We start from the raw sequence: 27,342 nt of genomic DNA on the forward strand, positions 1-27,342 counted from the left end.
GCTCCCTGTTCCTGCTGCTTCTCTGTGTTTCTCTAACGGCCTAAACTCTCCGATTCCTCTGAAATTCCGCATCTCCAGAGAGCCAGGCTCGATCGCTCCTCACCCTGACACGGTAAGGTTTGCGACTGAAAAGTTTTCACTTGAATAGATGGCTCCGCTGTCGAATAAAACGCTTTTGATGCCGCACAGATCGAGCTTTTTGAGCTGAGCGCTGACATTGTCGGTACTTTTAGACTAAAATCTTGAAATCAGCAAATACATTGTCTTAAATTTTACCTTTGGGGTCTAGTGGGGGAGCCGGGGAATAAGTTGAATTGAAAATGCTTTTGATTTTCAGAAGAGAAACCCAGAAATATCATAATATTCGCGGACACACGAACACAGTTACGTTCGACTAACCGTCCGCCCTTTTCCTACAGTCTCTCTGACACAGTATTCACATCCACACAGTCACACGCCAGAAATATCACCCAAATGTAAGTGTGGAAGGATAGAATGTCTCCTCCTTTCAGCTTTTGCTGCGGTGTCCAGGGAGTTAGTTGTAGTTGTTCTCCTCAGTAACTGTTACACTCTCATCAGCTCTATGTTTACATCCTCAAAGACGGCCAGTCGGTTTGTCAAGCTTAGAAGACAGAACAGTGTGCACTGGAACAGGGCCTTCATGTCCATGCTGATTCTAGCAGATCCTGAATACTGTTTTGTCAAATGCTTCACAATTGAAGCTTTAATTGTGATTTTTTTTTCCCCTGAGGCTGACTGGCCTATAGTTCACAATTTTATATCGACCTCCCTTTTCGATGGGATTGCTTACACTAGCTAGCCCCCGATCTGTGTAAATTATTGCAGAGGTTGTAGAATCTTGGAACATGTCCATCCCTGCACCCAATATTACTCAGCCCACTACATTAAATAGTCTGGGACGTAGATGATCAAGGCCTGGTGTTTCCCAACCTTCAATCCTATCCACTGTCCCAACATCCAATAATACTGATTTGGTTCAGTTCTTCCCTCTCCCTAAACTCACCAATACCACTGCTGTGTTAGTTGTGTGAACATTTGTGAACAGAGAACAATAGTGTGTTTGCGATTTTTGAGACACTTTCGTTCCCCATTTTGAACTCCCCTCTTGAATATTGTAAGTGGCATGTGGTCCTCTTTGCCAACCTATTTATGTTCATTTCTCTCTTTACACATTTATTAGTGTTTTAGCAGTTTTTAAAATGGTTTCCACAACATTACTCTTTTCTTCATTTGTTCTTTGTTAGTTAAATCCCTTTACACAGTCATTTGCTGAATCTGCATCTGTTTGCAGCCTTCCCGTCTCACTATATTCCCAAATTGTAGGCCTTTTCTTTGGACCAAAAACTATCTTAAATAGTCATTTCAAGTTTCACAACATTATTTTTATAGGAGAGAGATCAGAATTGCACATAATATTCCAAAAGTGGCATTACCAATGTTCTGTACACCCATAACATGTTCTCTTAAGTCACATACTCAAAGCTCTGACTAGTAAAGGAAAACATATAAATGCCTTCTTTGCTATTCTATCTAACTATAACTCCACTTTCAAGCAACAACAAACCTGCATTCCAACGTATGTTTGTTCAGCAACACTCCACAGGACATTAATATTAAGTGTGTAGGTCCTGCGCTGATTTGCCTTTCCAAATTGCAGCACCTCATATTAATTTAAATTCAACTCAATATGCCACTCCTTGGTCCAGTGGCCCATCTGTTTGAGATCCTGCTGTATTCTGATGTAGCCTTCTTTGTTGTTTAGTACACCTACAATTTTTGTGTAATCTGCAAACTTACTAACAATAACTGGAACCTGACACCCAAATCATTCATCATAATGTGGAGGTGTTGGTGCTGGACTGGGGTGTGCAAAGTTAAAAATGACACAACACCAGGTTATAGTCCAACAGGTTTATTTGGAAGTACAAGCTTTCTAAATACAAACACCTGATGGAGGAGCAGCAGTCTGAAAGTTTGTATTTCTAAATGAACCTGTTGGAATATAACCTGGTGTTCTGTCATTTATTAACTAAAATCATTTATATAAATGATGAAAGGCAGTGGACTCAGCAGTGATCCTTGTAGCACATCACTTGTCACAGGCCTCCAGTCTGAGAAGCATCCCTCCACCACCACCCTCTGTCTTCTACCTTCAAACAAGTTCTGTATCCAAATAGCTACCCTGTATTCCATGTGATCCAGTCAAAATCCCTGTATTCCATGTGATCCAATCTTGCTAATCAATTTCCCATGGGGAGCTTCGTCAAACGCCTTACTGAAGGCCATTTAGATCACATCCACCACTTTGCCCCCCTCAGTCCTCTTCCTTACCAATTCAAAAAAACTCAGTTGAGTTAGTGATACATGACTTCCCACTGCAGAAAGCCATGTTGACTATCACTAATCAATCCTGGCCTTTCAAAAGGATGTAATCCTGTCTCTCACAATCCCCTCAACTGTTTGCCTACTGTTGATGTTTTGCTCACTGTTCAATAGTTCCCTGACTTTTCCTTGCCAACTTTCTTAAATAGTGGCACCACATTAGCCAGCCTCCAGTCTTTTTGCACTTCACCTGTGACTATGGATGATACAAATATCTCAGCAAGAGGCCCAACAATCACTTCCCTAGCTTATCACCATGTTCCAGGTCCACCTGATCGGGTGCTGTGCTTTATCCACCTTTTCTGTATAAAATCATTCAGCAGCACCTCCTCTGTATTATGGACATTTTTTAAGATGTCACTATCTGTTTCCCCATGTTCTATATCTTCCATTTCATTCTCCTCAGTAAGTACTCACTTAGTAACTCCCACTTTTCCTTTTCTTCCACACATAGGCTGCCTTGCTAATCTTTGCTGGGCCCTCTTCTTTCCCTGGTTACCCTTTTGACCTTCATGTATTTATAAAATGTATTTGAATTCTCCTTCACACTATTTGCCAAAGGTATGTTATGTCCCTTTTTTGCCCTCCTCCTTTCCTCCTTAAGTATATCCCTACTGCCTTTATACTCTTCGAAGGATTCACTCAACCTCTCCTGTATTTAACTAATATATACTTCCTTCTTATTTGGACCAAAACCTCAACTTCTTTTCTCATGCAGCACTTCCTACACCTACCAGTCATGCCTTTCACCCGAACAGGAACATACTGTCTCTGTATCCTCATTCTCTCATTTTTGAAGGCTTTCCATTTTTCATCATCACTTTGCCTGTGAACATCTGCCCTCAGTCAACTTTTGAAAGTTTTTGCACAATACTCTCAAAATTGGCCTTCCTCCAAATTAGAAATTTAACTTTCAGATCTGGTCTATCCTTTTCCATCAGAGTTTTAAAACTAATTAAATTATGGTCGTTGACCCCAAAGTGCTCCCCAACTGACACATCATTATATCACAAGAGAAGGTCAAGATTTGCACCTTGTCTAGAAGATGCATTTCACATACTGAATTAGAAACTTTTCTTGTACACACTTAAGAAATTCCTTTCTGTCTAAACCATGAACAATATGGCAGCCATAATCTATGTTTGGAATGTTAAAATCCCTCACCATAACCACACCATTATTCCTGCAGATCTAAGATCTCCTGACAAATTTGTTTCTCAATTTCCTGCTGACTGTTGGGATGTCTACAGTCCAATCCCAATAAGGTGATCAAACCCTTTCTTATTTCTCATTTCCCCATCCAAATAATTTCCATGGACATAAGCCCAGGATTATCCTCCCCTGTAAAGGTGTGATCTTATCTCTTACCAAACATGTCACTCCCCATTTCCTCTTGCTGACCCCTCCCCCCATCCTTCCTATAACATTTAATTCCTGAAACATTAAGCTGCCAGTTGTGTCATCCCCAAACCATGTCTCTGTAATTGCTATGATATCCCAAGACCAATCCCATTTTCCTAACCATGTCCTGAGTTCATCCTCCTTCCCTGTTAGGCCTCTTGCATTGAAATAAATGCAGTTATCAATCCAACCTCATTCTCTTCTATCTGTCTGCCGGTGTTTGACTTACCGACTACCAGCATCAGATTGATATCTTTGTTCACTATCTCCCTGGTTCCCATTGACCTCACCCCATACCCACACCTTACTAGTTTAACCCCTCCCCAGTAGCTCAAGGAAATGTCCCTGCCAATATAGTAGAACCCTTTCATTTCAGGTGGATTCCATCCTTTTTCTACAAGTCACGTCTTCCCCAGAAGAGACTCCAATGATCCAAAAATTTGAACACCTCTCCCCTGCACCAGCTCCTGAGTTGGGCATTCCTCTGCTCTATCATCCTATTCCTACCCTTGGTCGCTTGTCGCAGCGGGAGTAATCTAGATATTACTACCGGAGCGGACCTCCTTTCTAAATTCTTGCCTCTCTTCCTTATTCTTCCTTCGGAATCTCATCCCTTTCCCTTCCTGTGTAGTTCGGTCCAATGTGAATATCCTGCACTCTCGCCGTGATATCCTTGATCCTGACACCAGGGAGACAACACACTATTCTGATTTCACGCTATCGGCCAGAGAGACGTCTGTCTGTGCCGCTGACAAAGAGATTCGAGTTTTGTAATTTGTAAAAGGAGGACCTTCGAAATCGCGACCACTTCCATCTAAAACGATAAAGGCAGCTGATGTCAGAGAACACCGCCTTCATGTCGGACAAGTTCCCCTCTCGGGCACTCACCCTGCTGACTTGGAAATAAAACCGATTTCTTTCACTGTCACTGGATCAAGACCCTGGAACTCCCTGTTCATGACATTGTGGGCAGCACATGGACAACAGCTGTTCCTGAAGGTAGCTCACCACCCCCTTCTCAAAGGGATGGAGAATAAATGGTAGGCTCAGTCGGCGACATCCACGTTCCAGGAGTGAATAAACAAAAACAGCTGGGGTCTCTCGTTGTGGCATAAATACATCACAAGGTTTCTGTCTGCAGCATACCTGACACTGAAATCTGTCATCCACGACAAAATAAATCGAGTCCCAGGGGTGTTGTTGCACACCTGGTCTGACTTTTCCACAGGTCTCCTGACCCAGAAATAAGCACTGACACTGTGATTCAAGACTCTCTCCATCAGTTATTTTCTGCCTTCGTAGGAATGTTCCACTTATTCCATCTCTCTGTATGTTACTTTGGGCAAGTAGTTAATATTTGTGGATGAGGGTCAGCAGGATTACATACCACAGTTAACATAAGATCAGACGTGATGTTATTGAATGGGGGAAGCACAGGGGATGGGCCGAGTGGCCGCCAGATGCTCCGCCCCCTGATCAGATTGTGAGAGAGCCGGAGGGAGGAGTTATTAACATGACCCGGGAATGGGGTCCAATGGAGCTTCATAAAGGGACAATGTCCCAGCTTGAAACCTTCCCTGCTCTTTCCCCCACAGTTTGTTTCTGGGAATTTTTGGGAAAACATCGCATGCGCAATGCCTCATCGCACGCTCGCCTCCCCCAATGCTGGTTGTTCCTGGGTCGAGGAGCGCATGCGTGAGGCCCTCCCCCAGCGCTGCCATTGGGGAGCATTTACTCAGTGAGTACAAGAGGTTTGTTTGAAACAGACCGTAATGGAGAGATCAGCGCCCAGGGAAGGGAGGGAACAGCAGGCTCCTTCCAGCAGCACATCGGGATGGGAGCCTGGGACAGAGAGGGGGCTCCGAGACCGGGATTGATTCGGGGTGAGTTCAGGGAGAACCGGGGGCTGTTTGTAAGAGGCCGAGCGGAGCAGGAACTGGTCCCGGAACTTGGAGTGAGCGGGCTGGGGGGAAGAGAGAGGCCTTTCTCGGGCTGTGTGTGGGCCTGCTGAGGGGGACAGAGCGGGAAGAAGCTGCTGTGGGATATTCTTGGGGTTTATAATCCCCTAAACACTGATGGGAATTCATTGTTTGGCTTCTGTTTCACGCTGTTTGTTGCGAAGAGACATTGAAATAAAGGACAGTAGAAACAAATGTGATAATCCTGTCTAGGATAAATATAGCAGGCACCGGATAAATGTCTCCCAAGTACGTGAAATCGTGCCCAGTATTTGTTTTTCAACAGTTAATGTATTGGGAGCTGGACATTGAACTGTGTAATCATTCCATTTGTGGAGATGTCCATAAGTTGGTGAGTTTATTTTATCTAAGTGAAATGTTTTAGAATTTGGGAACAGAAAAAGTCTGGAAGAAGCCCAGGGCTCGAGTGGAACCAGGATCCTCACTGTTCACCTTGCCCTGTTCAAAAACAAAGAATTATAATGATCATGACCTGAATATTGTATTTATAATTTGATGTCTTCCTACTCAGCTGCTAGTGATTTACAGAAGCTCTCTCTTTTGTCTTTCTCCAGGCAAATATTTGATGGATCAATCCAAGGGGAACCAACTGCTTCTCACACCCAGCAGGTATGTTACCACTGTCAGAGAGGAGAAGGTCCTTTTCACAGTCAGAGTGGATTGAGTCAGACACACATTCAACTCCATTTCCAGAAGTACACATTCAATCCAAGAGTTAAACACAACTGACGATATATAAATCTATATTATTTTGCCCTGTTCTCAGTGTTTACCACCTCAGTGACAGTAAATTCCATTACTCAAAGCCAATTATCATTCATAAGATTAGAAGCAGGTTAGACTGTATGCTTATAGTAAATATACATTTATGAGCTACATTAAATTCATATGTAGATTTGGCATTTTGAAAGTTACAATCAATTAGCACAAACCGATCATGGCATTACATGGTTATCACAAATATATATATGAAGTGTATATTTGAGTGCAGATATAGAAGCAATGTTGGACATTTATGAGTAACTAAGCAGGACAAAATTATTCTTTTGATAAACAGTTGTCCTGTACAAAGACAATAATCAAACAATGTAAATTTCAAATGAACCTCTTGGTCAAGCCTTATCTAAAGAGGATGCTTCTAGAGAGGATGCTTAATGCTCATTCACATTTGTATATACACATCTGTGTCTGTCTCAGTCTCTCTCATTCTCACTCTCAGCCTAGTGTTGATGTAAACACACTTTATGCATACTCCCATTCTGGTTGAGGGCCTCAGTAACGCAGAAGCATTTCCATATTTTTTTAATGTATGAAACACTGATTGGTAAGACCTTAAAACTACATCATAAAGTGTATCAGAACTGGAATCACACAAAGACATACAGACAATGTTGGTGTGATCTCGACCAGTACCACTCTTTAAAGTGATACAGATTGGCAGCACAACAGAAAACTCACTCTCACTCAGCCAGTTAATGGTAAAAGGGAGAAAAAAAATGCAATTTAGTCCCACAACTACTTCCAGATATGGACAGTTATAAATTGACTGTCCACATTATTAATCACTTCAGAAGATGTTCATATTAGATATTACATTATTGCAGTGCCCAGCAGCAACTGCCAAAAACTACTGCACACACAAAATGTAAAAAGAAAACTGAGATTGAATACAATAAAAATTCAGATTCTTGGCAAAGATAAGTATTGAACCAACTTTAATCCCTCAATCACCCAGGTTTATCAAATATTGAATGGGTTTATCCTACACCCTGCTGTAAAAACACAACTGAATGTAGAGAATGGCATCCATATACTCAACTTGTCACTGTTGCACATAGAGCAAAACTGGCACTATAGGTATTCAAAGGCTAATAACTGCAGAACTAATCACAAATTGGCATTTATACCGAGACACTGACAGTGAGTGAATGAATGAAGATTAGAATCCCAACAATTAGTGGAAACTAGTATGGAGAACAGATAAAGAATAGAATGTCCCAGTGCAGAGACAACAGGCTGAATGGTTGTGCCAATTCTGTGATTGAGTCATAAATCACAAAATGTATAAGAGATTCAGGCCCAATCTCAACACCCTAAACACTATTATCAGATTGAGTCTCAGTCATATATTTTTTTTTCTCATTCATTCATGGGATGGGGGCATCACTGACTCGGCCAGCCTTTATTGACCATCCCTAACTACCCATGCAGCCTCATTGATGTGGGTCTGGAGTCACATGCAGGACAGACAAGGGAAGGATGGCAGTTTCCTTCATTCAAGGACATTACTGAACCAGATGAGTTTTTCTGGCAATCAACAATAGATTCATGGACATCTGTAGACTCTTAGAATATTATTGGCTGCCAGAGAATTGCGCAACTTTGATATATAAGAGTTGAACGTGACTGGAACTCATTGAGAACTTCACTCTCCCAGTCACACAGCAGAAACTGGCATATATAGATCAGTTCCTAAATTCTTACATGGACACAGCAAAAATTGACATGTATACATCAAGTCCTAAACTCTCATATGGACACAACCAAAGCTGACAGACATTGATTGATATCTGCTCTCACAATATTCACATTGCGGCAACTAAAAGGGAGAGAACAATAATCACGCGCACACACATATGACAGGTACAGGTTGATAACTAGACTAACACATTCGCACAGCAAAACCTGACAGGTACAGGTACCTGACAGTATGATAAATGAATTTGCATATTTATGAACAAGAAGCTGATAGATACAAATTAATAACTGCACTCTCATTTGCACAGAGCAGAATGTGACGGACAGGTTGGTAAATAACTCACATGTAGTTGGCAGTAAATTTCAGAGAAAAATTGATAGCTATATTCTCATATTCATAAAGCAGAAACTGACAGGAATAGATTGATTATGCTCCCAATTTCAAATCTCACAAATTGACGTGTGCACTTTTATAACGACTTTCACATATTAAAGGAGAAGAAACTGACAGGCAGAGATTGATAACAAAACAAAAATTAGCGGAAAATTGACAGGTCTGGCAGTGTTTCAGGTCTAGTGACCGGTCCTCAGAACTGATGGTGGCCAGGAAAATGCACACAATGTGGTCTCCTCTATGTTAAGGAAACTGAGTGTAGATTGGGTGTCCACAGTGCAGAGCACCTACATTCTGTCCAGACAAAAAGACCCTGAGCTTCCACTGTTGCCTGTGGAAGAGTTGCCTGCCACTTCAACACACCACCCTGTTCCCTGGCCAAGATCTCTGTCTCAGACTTGCTGCAGTGCTGCAGCCAAGCTCAGTACAAGCTGGAAGAACAGCACCTCATTTTCTGCTTGGGATCTCGACAGCCTTCTGGACTCAATATTGGGTTCAATAACTACAGGGCTTGAGCTCTCCCAGGTCATTACCCAAAAACCCAAAAACTCTCCCTTTTAGTTGCCTTGTTAACATTTAATCTGCTATTATACACCACCAATTGTTAGCCACCAACAGACCCTATTAATAAGCTTTTCACCCACTTAGTCTGGCAGATTGGATTAGTTGCATTGTGGAAACAGGCCCCTCGGCCCAACAAGTCCACACCGACCCTCCGAAGAACAACCCACCCAGGCCCATTCCCCTACATTTACCCTTTCACCTAACACCAAGGGCAATTTAGCATGGCCAATTCATCTAACCACATTTTTGGACTGTGGGGGGGAAACTGGAGCACCCGGACGAAACCCACACAGACACGGGGAGAATGTGCAAACTCCACACAGACAATTGCCCGGGGTGGGAATTGAACCTGGGTCCCCAATACTGTGAGACAGTCGTGCCAACCACTGCCACCATGTCACCCCACTCCTTTGTCTGTCCGACTGTTCTTCTCTTTCTGTTGACTCTATTTCCATCTATCTTTTACTCTTCACCCTTCCACCCAGCCTATCTTCTGTCTAAAAACTAATGTTTTCTTACCTACCACCAGAAAATACAGAAGTTTGAATACGGTGGCACAGTGGTTAGCACTGTTGCCTCACAGCGCCAGGGACCCGGGTTCATTTCCCGCCTCAGGCGACTGAATGTGGAGTTTGCACATTCTCCCCGTGTCTGCGTGGGTTTCCTCCGGGTGCTCCGGTTTCCTCCCACAGTCCAAAGATGTGCAGGTCAGGTGAATTGGCCATGCTAAATTGCCCGTAGTGTTAGGTAGGGGTAGATGTAGGGGTATGGGTGGGTTGCGCTTTTTGCGGGGCAGTGTGGACTTGTTGGGCCGAAGGGCCTGTTTCCACACTGTAAGTAATCTAATCAAACTCAAGAACAGCTTCTCTGCTGACATCAGACTTTTGAATGTACTGCTCAAAATTTAAGGCAAAAGTGGGTACTGCAGATGCTGGAGATTAGTATCCAGATTAGAGTGGTGCTGGAAAAGCACAGCAGGTCAGGCAGCATCCGAGGAGCAGGAAAATTGACGTTTCAGACATTCCTGATGAAAGGCTTTTGCCTGAAACGTCGATTTTCCTGCCCCTCAGATGCTGCCTGACCTGCTGTTCTTTTCCAACACTACTCTAACCTGGCTCAAATTTTAACGTTAACCTCTCTCTCTTTGCAGCTTTAAAACTATATTGCGGATTTGGTTCTATTACCCTGATGAATTTTGTGTGATATTATCTGCCTGTAAAGCACACACAACAATACTTTCCATTGTATCTCAGTGCATGTGACAATAATAAATCCGATCAAATCAAATGGATAACTGCACTCACATATTCATATAGCAGAATCTGAGAGGTACAGGTTGATAACTACAGTCACACAAACTGACAGGAAAAGATGAATAAACACACTCAAACATTGACATTAGAGCCTGACGGGGAAAGATTGATAATTAAACTCTCACATTCACAAAGCAGAGACTGATAGTGACAGATGAAAACTCAGTTCACACATTCACATCGTAGAAACTGGAAGGATTGACAATTACACAAACATATTCACCAAGCAGAAACTGACAGCTATAGATTGACAACTATATTTATGTATTTACACAGCAGAGTCTGAAAGATACAGATTGACAGTTGCACTCACTTTGACAAAGAGGAAACTGACAGGTAGAGAATGATAACTGTACTCCCACATTCACATCACGGAAACTGACAGCTACAGTTTGATTAATACACCCACATTCACAGAGGAGAAGCTGATGGGTACTGATCAATAACTGTCTTCACATATTGACAGGAAAGAAACTGACAGGGACCCATTAGTATCTACACTGTCATATTGACATAGTAGTAACAGATTGACAATGACACTTTGGGGCCAAATAGCAAAGCCTGACCGGGACTGTTTGATAATTGCACTCACTTACTGATATCGCTTCAACTAACAGGTAGAGGTGAATATCAGCATTTTCACAGATTAAACTGATTGGTTCAAATTGATGACTGCATTTAATATTCATACAGCAGAAACTGACACGTTCTCATAGCTGAAACTTACACGTTCAGGTTGATAACTACATTCTCAGACACACAGGAGAAACTATTAGGGACAGTTTGGTCAAGCAAACACACACGTTAGCAGGACAGAAACTGACAGGTACATATAGATAACTAAACTCACATATCCACATCAGACAAATGCACAGGGATTGATCGTATTTATTTAAAATGTGTGAAATGTATTTATGAACCAGTCCCTGGCAGTTTGCTCTATGTGTATACACGAGTTCAGTTCCCAATCTGGACCTGTTGGTTTATGCTATGTGAATGTATGAGTGTAGTTATCAGTCTGTCTCTATGTGTCTCTGTGGTGAGAAAATGTAAATATATTTACCAGAGAGTGACAGGGACAGATTGATAACTATTCACTCGCATATTTGCACAGATTATATGGATTGATAATTACAGTTTGATAATTGCACTCAGATATTCACAGAACTGCATTTAATAGGTTCATCTTGATAATTGTCTTCACACATTCACTGAGCAGGAACTGACAGCTCTGGATAGATAAGGAAACTTTCATATCCAGACTAATCTAATGCACTTGCATTAGATTATCCCATTTGTAGAGATGTTGGTTAGTATCTGGTTCTCAGTGAATTAGGACAGATTTTTTTGATACAGTCACCAAAGAGCAGCTCAGGCCAATAATAGAATTAGCCTGTGGTCCTGTTGGAATTGCTGTCTTGAAGGAAGAACAGCCAAATGATTATTAAATTATTCCATTGACTTAATGTTGATTTACAGATGATGTCTCTTCTCTCTCCCTCCAGACAATTACTTGAACGACCAAGACAGTGTAATATGTCCTCGATACAAAGCCAAGTGTGATCAGTTCCTTCTAACAAACAGCAGGTATGTTACTGCAGTCAGACTGAAGAACATCCTTTCCACAGTTACAGACATTGACTCAATTTCCAGAGAGAAATTTTCAAATTAAGAGTCAACTCCCTCAGAGGAATTAATTTTTTTCTTTCTCTCTCCATTCTTTACGTACATCACCCCATTTGCCAATAATTGTTATAAGTCACAGCCATAGAGGTATAGAGATGTTGAGCATAGAAACAGACCATTCGGTCAGACCCATCTATGCCAACCAGACGTTTGAAACTAATCACGTCCCATCACTAGTGCCTTTTGCTAGCACTTGGCCCATATCCCTCTAAGTTGGTCCTATTCATGTCGCATCCACATGCCTTTTAAATGTTGGAATTGTTCCAGCCTCGACCACTTCATCGAGCAACTCATTACACACACACACACACACACACACACACACACACACACACACACACACACACCCTTCAACATGAAAACGTTGCCCCTTAGGTGCCTTTTAAACCTTTCCCCTCTCACCTGAAACCTGTGCCCTCTAGATCTGGACTCTCCCACCTCAGGGAAAATGCCTTGTTTATTTAGTCTATCCATGATCTTCCTGGTTTTATAAAGGTTATAAAATACTATAAGGTCACCCCCTCAGCCTCTAACACTCCAGAGAAAACAGCTCCAGCATCTTCAGCCTGTCTCTTTCGCTCAAACACTCCCACCCTGGAAACAATCTTGTAAATCTTTTCTGAATGTTTCATGTTTCACAACATCCTTCCGATAGGAAAGAGACCAGAATTGCATACAATATTCCAAAAGTGGCTGAACCAATTACCTGTACAGCTGCAACATGTCATCTGAACCCTGAAACTCTATGCTCGGACCAATAAAAAACAGCATACTCAATGTCTCCTTCATTATCCTATCGACCAGCGACTCCACTTTCAAGGAACGATGAACCTGCACTCTATGGTCTCTGTTTATTAATACTGCCCAGGACCTTACCATTAAGTATATAACTCCTGCCTTGATTTGCCTTTCCAAAATGCAGCACCTCAAATTTATCTGAATTAAACTCTACCTGCCTCTGCTCAGCCCATTGGCCCCTCTGATCATGATCCTTTTGTACTCGGTGGGAATCTTCTTTGCTGTCCACTACACCGCCAATTTTGGTGTCATCTGCAAACCTTTTATGTTCACATTCAAATCATTGATATAAATGACGAAAAGCAGTGAACCCAGCACCGATCCTTGTGGCTCACGACTGATCACAGGTCTCCAGTCTGAAAGGTAACCCTCTGCCATCACCCTCTGTCTTCCACGTTCAAGTCAATTTTGTGTCCAAATTGCTAGTTCTCTGTGATTTTCATGTGATCTAACCTTGCTAACCACTTCACAATGAGGAAACCTGTCAAGCGTCTTGCTGATGTCCTTATAGATCACGTCCACTGCTCTACCCTCATCAATCAATAGAGTAAAAGAGATGTACAGCACAGAAACAGACCCTTCAGTCCAATTGGTCCATGCAGACCAGATAAACCAACCCAATCTAGTTCCACCTGCCAGCACCCGGCCCATATCCCTCCAAACCCTTCCTATTTATATATGCATTCAGGTGCTTTTTAAAAGTTGCAATTGTACCAGCCTCCACGACTTCTTCTGTCAGTTCATTCCATTTATGTACCACCCTCTACATGAAAAACTTGCCACTTGGGTCTTTTTGTTTCTTTTCCATCTCACCGTAAACCTATGCCCTCGAGTTCTGGACTTCCCCATCCCAGAGAACATACCTGGTCTATTTATCCTATCCATGCCCCTCATGACTTTATAACCCTCGATAAGTTCATCCCTCAGCCTCCGATGCTGCAGGGAAAACAGCCCCAGCCTATTCAACCTTTCCTTCTAGCTCAAATCCTCCAACCCTGGCAACATCCTTGTAAATCTTTTCTGACTCCTTTCAAGTTTCACAACATCCTCCTGATAGGAAGGAGACCAGAATTGTACGAAATATTCCAAAAGTGGCCTAACCAATGTCCAGTATGGCCTCAACATGCACTCCAATATTCTGATCAATAAAGGAAAGCATACCAAACGCCGACTTTACTATCCTATCCAGCTGCGACTCTACTTTGAAGGAACTATGTACCTGCACTCCAAGGTCTCTATGTTCAGCAAAACTCCCTCGCACCGTACCATTAAGTGTATAAGTCCTGCTGAGGTGTGCTTTCCCAAAATACAGCACCTCACATTTATCCGAATTAAACTCCATCTGCCACTCCTCAGTCCATTGGCCCATCTGATCAAGATCCCATTGTAATCTGAGGTAACCCCCTTCGTTGTCCACTACACTTCCAATTTTGGTGTCATCTGCACACTTACTTATTATACCTCCTCTGCTCAAGTCCAAATCATTTATACAAATGACAAAAAATAGTGGATACAGCACCGATCCTTGTGACAGTCCACTGGTCACATTCCTCCACTACCACCCTCTGTCTTCTACCTTCGAGCCAGTTCTGTTTCCAAATGGCTAGTTCTCCCTATATTCCATGAGATCTAACTTTGCTAACCAGTCTCCCATGGGGAAATCCTCTTCGTTACTTCTTCAAAAAACCCAATCAAGTTTTTGTATCCTGGTTTCCCTTGCACAAAACCATGTTCACTGTCCCGAATCAGACCTTGACTGTCGAAATACGTGTAAGTTCCATCTCTCAAGATTCCCTCCAATATTTTGGCCAACACCAATGGCAGGCTCACCAGCCTATAGTTCCCTGGCTTTTCCTTATCACCTTACTTAAATAGTAGCACCACGTTAGCCAACCTCTAGTCTTCCGATGTCTCACCTGTGACTATTGATGATACAAATATCTCGACAAGGGACATGCCAAACACTTCCGTAACCTCCCACAGAGTTCGACAGTACGCCTGATCAGGTCCTGGGGAATTATCCACCTTTATGTCTTTCAAGACATCCAGTAATACTACTTTTGTAAGATGGACCTTTTAAGATTTCACCATCTATTTCCCCCCATTGTATATCTTCTGCGTCTTTCTCCACAGTAAACACTGATTCAAAATTCTCATTTGGTATCTTCCCCCATCTTCTGTGTCTCCACACAAAGGCCACCTTGCTGATCTTTGAGGGGCCCTAATCTCTCCCCAGTTACCCTTTTGTCCTTCATGTATTCATAAAATCCCTTGGGAATCTCCTTAAAACTATTTGCCAAAACTATTTCATGCCCCCTTTTTGCCCTCCTGATTTCCCTCTCAAGTATACTCCTACTAACTTTTCCTCTTCTAAGGATTCACTCGATCTTTGCTGTCTATACCTGACACATGTTTCCTTCTTTCTCTTCACCAAAACCTCAATTTCTCCATCATCCAGCATTCCCTACACTTCCAGACTTTCCGGTCACCCAAACAGGAACAGACTGTCTCTGGACCCTTGTTATCTCATTTTTGAAGGTTTCCTGTTTTCCAGCCATCACTCTACCTGCGAGTATCTGCTGCCAATCAGCTTTTGAAAGTTCTTGTCTAATATTGTCAAGCCCATTGATATTTTACACCATTTTTCAAGGGGTTTAGACTGAATTCTTATCTGAACTAGATGCCTGGGAAAGGTGTTAAATCTACATTTAATATGACATTTTTAAAGTTAAAATCAAGATGGAAAAGAAAATCAGACCTTAACGTCATTTCAAAAACCATATATAACATGGATGTTAAATACAGAGATAGAAGGAAACCAGACAAAAGTCACCAATTTACAGGATGAAACAGTGTTATTAAGTTTATTAGTGATTGGGCAGGACAGAGTTAAACCTTTAATGAATTTTTGTCACATACAGAGACATGGCAATTAAATAATGTGAATTCCAAACACCCATTGTGTGCCAAAGCCTGACAAATCAAGCTGAACATACGAGGGGCTGGAAACAAATGTAGAAATTGCTGGAAACATTCAGCACGTCTGGCAGCATCCATTGATAGAAAAGGTAAAAACAATGACTGCAGATGCTGAAAACCAAATACTGGATTAGTGGTGCTGGAAGAGCACAGCAGTTCAGGCAGCATCCAACGAGCAGCGAAATCAACGTTTCGGGCAAAAGTCCTTCATCAGGAATAAAGGCAGTGAGCCTGAAGCATGGAGAGATAAGCTAGAGGAGGGTGGGGGTGGGGAGAGAGTAGCATAGAGTACAATGGGTGAGTGGGGGAGGAGATATAGGTGATAGGTCAAGGAGGAGAGGGTGGAGTGGATAGGTGGAAAAGAAGATAGGCAGGTCGGACAAGTCAAGGAGACAGTAACTGAGCTGGAAGTTTGAAACTAGGATGAGGTGGGGGAAGGGGAAATGAGAAAGCTGTTGAAGTCCACATTGATGCCCTGGGATTGAAGTGTTCCAAGGCGGAAGATGAGGCGTTCTTCCTCCAGGCGTCTGGTGGTGAGGGAGCGGCGGTGAAGGAGGCCCAGGACCTCCATATCCTCGGCAGAGTGGGAGGGGGAGTTGAAATGTTGGGCCACGGGGCGGTTTGGTTGATTGGTGCGGGTGTCTCGGAGATGTTCCCTAAAGCGCTCTGCTAGGAGGCGCCCAGTCTCCCCAATGTAGAGGAGACCACATCGGGAGCAACGGATACAATAAATGATATTGGTGGATGTGCAGGTGAAACTTTGATGGATGTGGAAGGCTCCTTTAGGGCCTTGGATAGAGGTGAGGGAGGAGGTGTGGGCACAGGTTTTACAGTTCCTGCGGTGGCAGGGGAAAGTGCCAGAATGGGAGGGTGGGCCGTAGGGGGGTGTGGACCTGACCAGGTAGTCACGGAGGGAACGGTCTTTGCGGAAGGCGGAAAGGGTTGGGGAGGGAAATATATCCCTGGTGGTGGGGTCTTTTTGGAGGTGGCGGAAATGTCGTTGGATGATTTGGTTGATGCGAAGGTTTGTAGGGTGGAAGGTGAGCACCAGGGGCGTTCTGTGCTTGTTACGGTTGGAGGGGTGGGGTCTGAGGGCGGAGGTGCGGGATGTGGACGAGATGCGTTGGAGGGCATCTTTAACCACGTGGGAAGGGAAATTGCGGTCTCTAAAGAAGGAGGCCATCTGGTGTGTCCTGTGGTGGAACTGGTCCTCCTGGGAGCAGATACGGCGGAGGCGGAGAAATTGGGAATACGGGATGGCATTTTTGCAAGAGATAGGGTGGGAAGAGGTGTAATCCAGGTAGCTATGGGAGTCAGTGGGTTTGTAAAAAATGTCAGTGTCAAGTCGGTCGTCACTAATGGAGATGGAGAGGTCCAGGAAGGGGAGCGAGGTGTCAGAGACAGTCCAGGTAAATTTAAGGTCAGGGTGGAATGTGTTGGTGAAGTTGATGATGGGCTTTTGCCCGAAACGTTGATTTCGCTGCTCATTGGATGCTGCCTGAACTGCTGTGCTCTTCCAGCACCACTAATCCATTGATAGAAAGTAGAGTTAATGTATTGGGGCCAGTGACTATTATTCAGAACTGAGTTTCTCCAGGAATTTCTAATGTTGTTCCTGACAGTGGAAAATAATTACTGCACATGCACACAGCAACTGACTGATTCAGAATTCATTCAAAATACAAACATCATAACTGCAGAGCAGGGACTAACAGATATGGAGTTCCATATACACTGCAGGCAACAGGAAATGATCCACTCGAGGTGAATATCACTCTCACATAGAGTCATTGTGGTCTGCAGCAGTCAGAAACATCCAGCTAACAATTCTACTCCCACTCAGACAGCATCCCATTTCCATCAATGTGTCATGGTGGTAGAGGAGCTGCCATCCCCACCTTTAGTACAATGTTATTCTCCATTTCTCCAACTTGCAGGAACAGATTTTCTTTATGACTCTATCTTCATCACAAAGGCTTCCTGTGCCATTGTTTCAAATTAACTTACATTTTCTACAAGTAGCCCTCTATCCCTATGAAGTCTGATATTAAATACAAGAAAACTCAATACCATTTTCTCAAATAATCAATGTGATCACATAATCGTAATTTGAAACGATGGAGTAGGAAAGATTTAGTGAGATAATAGAACATAAACATGGCAGCACAGTATACTATTCCACTTTCATCCATATGTCTATCCAATGACCATTTAAATGCCCGTAAAGTTGGTGAGTCCACTACAGTTGCAGGCAGAACATACCATGCCTCTACTACTACTCCGAGTAAAGAAACTACTCTGACATTTGTCTTATATTTATCATCCCTCAATTTAAAGTGATGTCCCCTTTTGCCAGCCATCACCATCAGAGGAATAAGGCTCTCACTGTCCACACTATCTAACCCTCTGATTATTTTATGTGTCTCTTTTAAGTCACCTCTCAACCTTCTTCTCTCTAATGGAGCCAGATGTCCTTCAGCCTTTCCTCATAAGACATTCCCTCCAGACCAGGCGACATCCCAGTAAATCACCTCTGAACCCTTTCCAAAGCTTCCACATCCTTCCTGTGATGTGGTGACTAGAAGTGGATGCAATTTTCCAAGTGTGGCCACACCAGAGTTTTGTAGAGCTGCAGCATGACCTCATGGTTCCAAAACTCAATCCCTCTCCCAATAAAAGCCAACACATCGTATGCCTTCTTAACAACCCTCTCAATCTGGGTGGCAACTTTCAGGGATCTACGCACATGTACACAGATGTCTCTCTGCTCATCTACATTGCCAAGAACCTTACCATTAGCCCAGTACTCTTTATTCCTGTTGTTCCTTCCAAAGTGAATCATCTCACACTTTTCCACATGAAATTCCATTTGCCACCTCTCAGCCCAGTTCTGCAGCTTATCCCCGTCCCTCTAATCTGCAATGTCCTTTGGCACCGTCCACAACTCCACTGACCTTAGTGTCATCCACAAATTTACTAACCCATCCTGCTGCGCTCTCACCCAGGTCAGCAGTGGACCTAAAATAGATCCTTGCGGTACACCACGAGTAACTGAACTCCAGGATGAACATTTCCCATCAACTACCACCCTCTGTCTTCTTTCAGCTAGCCAATTTCTGAACCAAACCGCTAAGTCACCCTCAATCCCATGCCTCCATATTTTGTGCAGTAGCCTGCCATTGGGAACCTTACTGAAAGCACCTAATCAAGCACTTTACTGAAATCCATATACACCACATCAACTGCTTTACCCTCATCCATCTGTTTGGTCACCTTCACAAAGAACTCAATAAGGTTTTTGAGGCACTTCACAAAATCATATTGACTATTCCTAATCAACTTATTCCTATCGAATAAGTTGTATTTAGTTACAGGAACCATGTGCATTTTAAAAGTAAAAACAGAAAAGATCTCTTCCCCCTCCCCCTACCCAATTTCTGTCTTTCTGGCTCTCCTCATCCGGGTAATTAACACACATACCTGAGTTTGCAACGTCTGCTCTCGCCCTGTGTTCACTCCAGTTGCTGCAACTGAAGAGATTGACCCCTTCTCTCTCTCTGCCTCCCAGGTCAAGGATTTGCCCAGAGGAGGGCGATTCATTCTGAAACTGACAAAACCACTTCCGCGTTTTGACGTCAAAATGGGGCGAGGGTCAGGGGAGGTCAACGGCGGAACCCACACTGTGCATGTTCTGGACGGCTGGCTGGCTGGTCCGCACTGCGCCTGCGTTGCCCTGCAGTGTTACAGGAGGAGAGCACAGTTTGAAAAACATCCCTTCCTTTCAGAGAATTCCTACAATATGGAAGCAGGTCACTTGGCCTAACGAGTGCCCACTGACCCTCCGGAGGGTAACCCACCCAAATGCATTCCCCTACCCCTCTGCATTTATCTCTGACTCATGCACCTAACCAACAAATCCCTGGAAACTATCAGTAATTTAGCATGGCAAACCACACTAACCCGCACATGTATTCTTTAGTACAACCAATACATCCTTGGGCACTATGGGTAATTTAGCATGGCCAATTCACCCTAACCTGCACATTCTGGTCAGTATTGATAGTTTCAGAGAGTAGTCAATCAAGAATACGTCTGTTAGAGTATAGAACTTTGTTTCATTGTAGCTGCTTCTCTAGATCCTCAGCTTTTTTTTTATTCTAGTAATATTAAATCAAACTGAAATAAAACCTGAGCTGAGAGAACTGGCTACTCGCTTTTCATTGTACAACTATTTAAAAAAAAGCAAGGCTTCCCCTGGTTGTTGAGTCAGGCTGTGTCTATTCACTACTTCGGCACCACTGCCTTTACAAATCCTTTTGAAAAAAAAAACAAAACAAGGACAACATAACACTGTTACAGGGGCAGTAACATACTTTGTTACTATCTTGAACACTGACTTGTGACCTCCTCATTACTGTCGAAGTTCCTTATTTGTCTCACATTGTCAAACTTTTGCTTTGTCACATGTCTCCTTGGCGTTTTGCTGTTAGCACCGTATATTCTGACCTGGTCAACATTTTCCCTTTCAAGTCTTTACTGAAAATCCATGAGAAACCTCAGCATGTGCTGAGTGTCACTACCACAGTGAGTGGTTGGGGTGAAAGGCATTACAACCAAGGGGAAGCAAGCCAACACGAACGAGTGTCACTATCACCGGATTTACAACACAGTAAAATTAAAACATACAATATCCCTCAAAATTTCTCTACTATTCCGAACCAGACTTGATGAAGAACAGATAGCGCATGCAAAAATTGCAATTTGAACAAAAACTAACAATTGTAAATACTGTAACTTTACTAGGGCAAGGTTAACCAAGATAACCAAATTCATAGCAATGATCTCAGCCTTTTGATCATGTCCCCCACTGTCTCATAGGCAGAGACTTGAAGGGCAAATGAAAAGAGAAAATAAAAACAGAGAATTACCTATGCAATGAAACAGTTTCTAACAGTGGATTGCCATGCCTTTGGGCAATCCTTGGATGATGAGTTGTTTGCAGGCACATAGATCTATAACAAACCCCATAGTCATTGCAGAATGTGAATGGACGCCATGAAGTATTCACCTATTTCTTACAGCCTGGGATTCATTCCCAGAAAGTGACAAGAATTCTTTAACTGGATAGAAAAATACTGGAGTCAAACAGCTGGTTTTCAAAGCTTCCAAAGTCTGCAGTGGTCAGCAGTGGTTTTCCTCTCTTTGTTTAAAAAGATAATTAACATTCTCTATGGCTGTCTGCTTAAAAATACTTTTCTTTTGACTTACTAAATCAACAAGCAGAGCTGGGTCCTGCAGATGCCAGAGATTAGAGTCAAGATTAGAGTGGTACTGGAAACACACAACAGGTCAGGCAGCATCTGAGGTGCAGGAAAATCAACGTTTTGGGCAAAAGGCCAACAATCAACCAGCTGCCAGCCCTGGACAAGGCAAGACACATTGAGTATATTGAAGATGGAGGTGGATAGGTTCTTGATTGCTGATCAAAGGTTACAAGGAAAAAGCAGGAGAGTGGTGTGGAGAGATTTATCAGCTATGATTGAATGGTGATAGGGTCATAGAGTCAGGGAGATGAACAGCAATGAAACAGAGTTGGTCCAACTCATCAATCCCAACCAGACATTTTAACCTAATTTAGTTCCATTTGCCAGCAATTGGCCATATCCCTACCAACTCTTCCTATTCATAAACCCATCCAGATGTCTTTTAAATGTTCTGATTACACCAGTGTCCACCACTTCCTCTGGCAGCTTATTCCATACATGCACCACCCTTTGTGTGAAAATGTTGCACCCTAAGTCTCTTTAAAATCTCATCCCTCTCACCAGAAGCCTATGCTCTCTAGTTCTGGTCACCTCCTCCCCTTGTCTATTTACCCTAAACATGCCCCTCATGAATTTATAAACCTCCACAAGGTCAACCCTCAGCATCTGACGTTCCAGTGAAAAAAAGTCCCAACCTATTCAACCTCTCCCTCTAGCTCAAACACTGCAATCCCTGGCATCATCGTGGGAAAGCTTTGCTAATGGAGAAGTCAATGTTTCGGGTAGAACCCTTCTTCAGTGCTGAAAAAGGGTTAATACTGCAAACTCTGACTTCTCCACCTGCTGGTGCTGCCTGGCTTGCTGTGTTCTCTCAGCCTCCCACCTGCCTACTTTGGATTCCTACATCTGCAGTTCTCTTTTTGTCTCCAATTGTGGCCGAGCAGATTCTATGGGCCAAATGTCCTAACTTCTGCTCTTATAGTCTTGTGGTCTCAAGTTTCTGCAGATCGTTTCAGTTAGAACATGCAGTCCTGAGCAGCAGCGCCAAATGGAAGCAAAGTGCACAGAATAATTGTGAAAATAGGCCCTTCAGACCAACAAGTCCACACTATCTGTCTGAAGATTAACCCACCCAGACCAATTCTCCTATCCTATTACCCTACATTTACTCCTGAATGATGCACCACATGTGCACATCCCTGAACACTGTGGGCAACTTCGCTTGACCAATTCACCCTAACCGGTATATTTTTGGACTGTGGGAGAAAACCAGAGCACTCAAACAAAGGCCTCACAGACACAAAGGGAGAACATGCAAACTACACACAGACATCCAGCCCGAGGGTGGAATCGAGCCCGAGTCCCTGGCGCTGTGAGACAGCAGTGCCAACGACTGAGTCACTGTGCCACCCCTGCGCACTGTGGGGTCCTGCAGAAAACAAAAAGAAATGCCCACCAACTCTCGCACTGCACCCACTGTGTGAATGGGCAGGAGTTTCAGTCCTTGGAGAGACCCACAGCAGTGACACCGGTGGAATCTGATTGCTGGGAGGCCTGGTGCCCCTGTTGGTACCTCTACAAGTTGCAAGGCAGGCAAACCCAGTCCCAGTGTGGACCTGCTGGTGTGACAGCGGGTAGCAGGCTTGGGTAAAGCCCTTCCCGCTCACGGGGCAGATGGACCACCAGTCCCAGTGTGGACCTGCTCGTGGGAAAGCAAGTGGGAGGCTTGGGGGCTTGGGTAAAGCCCTTCCCACATTCGGTGCAGGAGAACTGCCTTTCCCTAGTGTGATTGCACCCATAAGTCTCCAGTGCAGACTGAACAAGCAAGTTGCCACACTTCCACGGTTTGTCCATGGGCTGGGATTCCTCGGGTTTCTCCATGGCAGTAGCTTCAGCCACGCACAGACGCGTGTACAGGCCCTGCCCGGCGTGAATTCCTATTTCCAGGCCATATAACTGTTTCAGGCTCCACTCTCAGTGCCCTGCAACATTAGGCTCTCTCATCCAGCCCAATGATGCTGCAAACGTATTGAAACAGGAAGCAACATGCTTTGCTCCGTCTCACAGAATCAGAGCCGAAAATTGTTGCGATCCTGATGGATTGACATCCAATGACTGTTAGTCATTACCGTGAAAGTGGGAACTGCAGACCAGCGAGACCCACAGCCCACAAATTAACAGTTTGTTTTAATGTATCTATTGGAGACAAAAGCAGTACACTCCAGATCAACATGCAGTCTCTCCCACGATAATTAAATCCAATGTCTCACCACACTGACGCAATCCAAGACCAAGTCGCAATCTCCCATCTCATCTGTCTCTTTCAGAGAGAAAAACGCACGGACATATGCCCTTGGGCTCACTCCAGATTTTCAACCCAATACACAATCTTGTCCTTAGGTTAGAAAACATGACAATCTTGCAGGATATATTGCGAAGTGTTAAAGGCGGTTTCAGTTGCCCATTCAGATTACCCATTTGGAAAAATGAAGTGGACTAGGTAATTGTGTGTCATCAAACTTCATTGAAGTGGGACGTAAAATGATGTAAACTGGATTCACGGGAATACCGTCATGGAAGGGACTAATTGCTTCTGAACATTCAACAAAATTAGTATCCTTAGCACATTTTAGTCGGATATTTTACATTTATTGTTTCTAATCCACAATTAATTAAGTATTGAAATGGCTGTTAAATAATTTACGTCACTACCTCCGAATGAGCTGTTTCTGATTAAAATAAAACACAAAGCACGATTTCTGTGATGATGGACATTTTCTTATTAACTTTCCCTCTAACTGTTTATCCTCACCTCCCCCTGGTATATCGGCGTCGCTGTTAAATTTAGCCCATTGACTCAGTGCCACCCTAAGCCTTTTCATGCGAATATTTACCTTCCAAGGATAGACATTAGTCAGCAATCATTGTACACAGAAGACGTAAGGATGGCAGGTTGCCTTGATTATAGAGCATTCATGTTCGTATTTCAGAGGGGAATAACAAATTTTAATACTTATGTGTAAATCCCCATGTCCACTATGTAACGTTTTGAATGCTTGTTCTGTGTATTGGTAGCAGGAAAATCTTTATAACAAATTACAGTAAGATGACAACAGGGCACCTATCATGTCAAATAAAATGACAACGGATCCTTATTTGTTTGTTCATGTGGACTCCACGTCTGTAAGTTATTCTAATGCGCACATATTTTCCTTTTTCTTGATGCGTAATGTTCACTTCCTCGAGCCAGTTGAACTTTTATTTCCCCTGGAAACTGTGTGATAATATCCAATGACGTGGAGCTTTTTCTTTATAATATAGAGAAATTCTTTAATTGGAACAGACATTAGCCATAATCCATTATGTTACACTTTTGTACCATTCTTTATACGCTCATTTTATGAAATGTTTGGAATGTCGTCTTCTTTTGGAAATCTGTTTTTGTTTTCAAAACTAAAGTTGCTCGGCTTTGATGACAAGTTGGAGCAATTACTCTTTTATCGGGCATGTTCAATGCTCTATGTTCTCAGTGTGACCATGCTGCTTTGTTAACAATTTTACGTTGTCCTTTTTTTTAAGAGGGATCGTAAATGCATAAATTCTGAAATGTCTGGGATTGTCTACTTTCAGTCATAGAATCATAGAGATGTACAGCATGGAAACAGACCCTTCGGTTCAACCCATCCATGCAGACCAGATATCCCAACCCAATCTCGTCCCACCTGCCAGCACCCGGCCCATATCCCTCCAAACCCTTCCTATTCATATACCCATCCAAATGCCTCTTAAATGTTGCAATTGTACCAGCCCCCACCACATCCTCTGGCAGCTCATTCCATACATGTACCACCCTCTGCGTGAAACTGTTGCCTCTTAGGTCTCGTTTATATCTTTCCCCTCTCACCCTAAACCTATGCCCTCTATCTCTGGACTCCCCGACCCCAGGGAAAAGACTTTGTCTATTTATCCTATCCATGCCCCTCATAACTTTATAAACCTATATAAGGTCACCCCTCAGCCTCCAACGCTCCAGGGTAAACAGCCCAGCCTGTTCAGCCTCTCCCTGTAGCTCAGATCCTCCAACCCTGGCAACATCCTTGTAAATCTTTTCTGAACCCTTTCAAGTTTCACAACATCTTTCCAATAGGAAGGAGACCAGAATTGCATGCAATATTCCAACAGTGGCCTAACCAATGTCCTGTACAGATGCAACATGACCTCCCAACTCCTATACTCAATTCTCTGGCCAATAAAGGAAAGCATACCAAACGCCTTCTTCACTATCCTATCTACCTGCGACTCCACTTTCAAGGAGCTGTGAACCTGCACTCCAAGGTCTCTTTGTTCAGCAACACTCCCTAGGATCTTACCATTAAGTGTATATATCCTGCTAAGATTTGCTTTCCCAAAATGCAGCACCTCACATTTATCTGAATTAAACTCCATCTGCCACTTCTCAGCCCACTGGTCCATCTGGTCCAGATCTTGTTGTAATCTGAGGTAACCCTCTTCGCTATCCACTACACCTCCAATTTGGTGTCAGCTGCAAACTTACTAACTGTACCTCTTATGCTCACATCCAAATCATTTATGTAATTGACAAAAAATAGAGAGCCCAACCCCGATCCTTGTGGCACTCCACTGGTCACAGGCTTCCAGTCTGAAAAACAACCCTCCACCACCACTGTCTTCTACCTTGGAGCCAGTTCTGTATCCAAATGGTTTGTTCTCCCTGTATTCAGTCTCCCATGGGGAACCTTGTCCAAAACCTTCCTGAAGTCCATATAGATCACATCTACTGCTGTGCCCTCATCAATCTTCTTTGTTACTTCTTCAAAACAAACAATGAATGTTGAGTCACCAGTTCTTCTAGCTCAGCTTTTCCCTGATTTGGATTGCTTTGATTTTTCATTAGCAATCTGTTCAGAACTGTTGGTCACTTGTTAGCTTTGAATCCAAAAGAAACTGCTACATGGAAGAAGGTGTTCCATGCTGAATTGCTTTGACATCTCACTTCCCTGTAATACCCTGTGCATGTTTTAAACGTTCTTGCGAAATTGTGCATATGGGATTGTTGCAGGAATTTGGAACAGCTTCAATGAATTGGGATAGTCTGTTGAGTTTTTAAATAGTTGAGTTAGTCTATATTCTGTTTTCTTGTGTATGTATTTCTTTCCATAAGTGTCCAAATAAATTCTGATTCATTTAAAACTAAGTGGTTTGGCCAGCTGCATCATTCCTGGAACACCCACTCTACACCGACTTAAAACAACAGGCAAAGTTAGGCCCTAAGCTACTTTCTTGAAATGTTTTGGCGAGTTCTGGTCTGACCCATAACATAAGTGAATGATATGGCTCATACCTTTTTCTGAACAGGCTTATATTCCAACTGAGCATTTCTGTCACAACAATTTACAACAGGGCTATGTGTCGTTTTGATGAGTAATTAAATTGAGAACCCACAATTTCATTAAACAATGGAGGAAAAAACAATAACTGAACCAAGAAAACAACTAGCTTAATAATCTGAATTTGTTCTTACCGTCAGTGCCAAAAAGCACTGATGGTAGCATGCAGATTCCGGATTTTCATGTTGCCTCCCAAAAGGTATTTCTTTGAAAGCAATTAAACTCAAAGCCCATCATTTTTCTCTGCAAATTCAACAAACTCTTTTATCGAATGTAGTTGACATTAACGTAGTGCAATGTTATGCAAGTATTTGCTTTCCAATGATTTTTTGAAAGAATAGTGTAGTTATTCGATTAGCATTTGTGGAATGAATGATTTGAATATTGGTGGAGATGGTGGCAGGGAAGGGTGTACCACTCGCTGACAAACTGGTATTACACTATTACTTTGTAAGCAATGATAATCGAGGAAGAAAGAACCAGAAGTTGGCACGAGGGCATTGCACCTTTCACAGCTATCGGTGCTACATAGATCTTTGCTATTAATGAGACAGTCTTGAAATTATGTCATCGTTATAGTGCTGGGAACTGTGAGAAACAGTTTTCAAACAAAGAAGACAAAACCCATGTTGTTGATTGGATATTCTGATTTGACGCTATTCATAGTACATAGAA

General features: G+C 43.0%; 1 long non-coding RNA gene across 3 annotated transcripts; it reads left to right on the plus strand.

The window, feature by feature from the left end:
* Nucleotides 1-26,474, plus strand: LOC140470647 (uncharacterized). Of its 3 annotated transcripts, none has more exons than XR_011956591.1 (4): nucleotides 1-112; nucleotides 6,338-6,392; nucleotides 12,038-12,119; nucleotides 19,564-26,474. It is a non-coding gene; the product is annotated as an uncharacterized lncRNA (long non-coding RNA). The 3 variants fall into 3 exon arrangements; XR_011956590.1 differs by lacking the exon at nucleotides 1-112 and adding an exon at nucleotides 5,461-5,542; XR_011956589.1 differs by lacking the exon at nucleotides 1-112 and adding an exon at nucleotides 5,549-5,687.
* Nucleotides 26,475-27,342: the final 868 nt, after the last annotated feature.

The sequence above is a fragment of the Chiloscyllium punctatum genome, chromosome 52 (assembly GCF_047496795.1).
Source record: "Chiloscyllium punctatum isolate Juve2018m chromosome 52, sChiPun1.3, whole genome shotgun sequence".
NCBI lineage: Eukaryota > Metazoa > Chordata > Chondrichthyes > Orectolobiformes > Hemiscylliidae > Chiloscyllium > Chiloscyllium punctatum.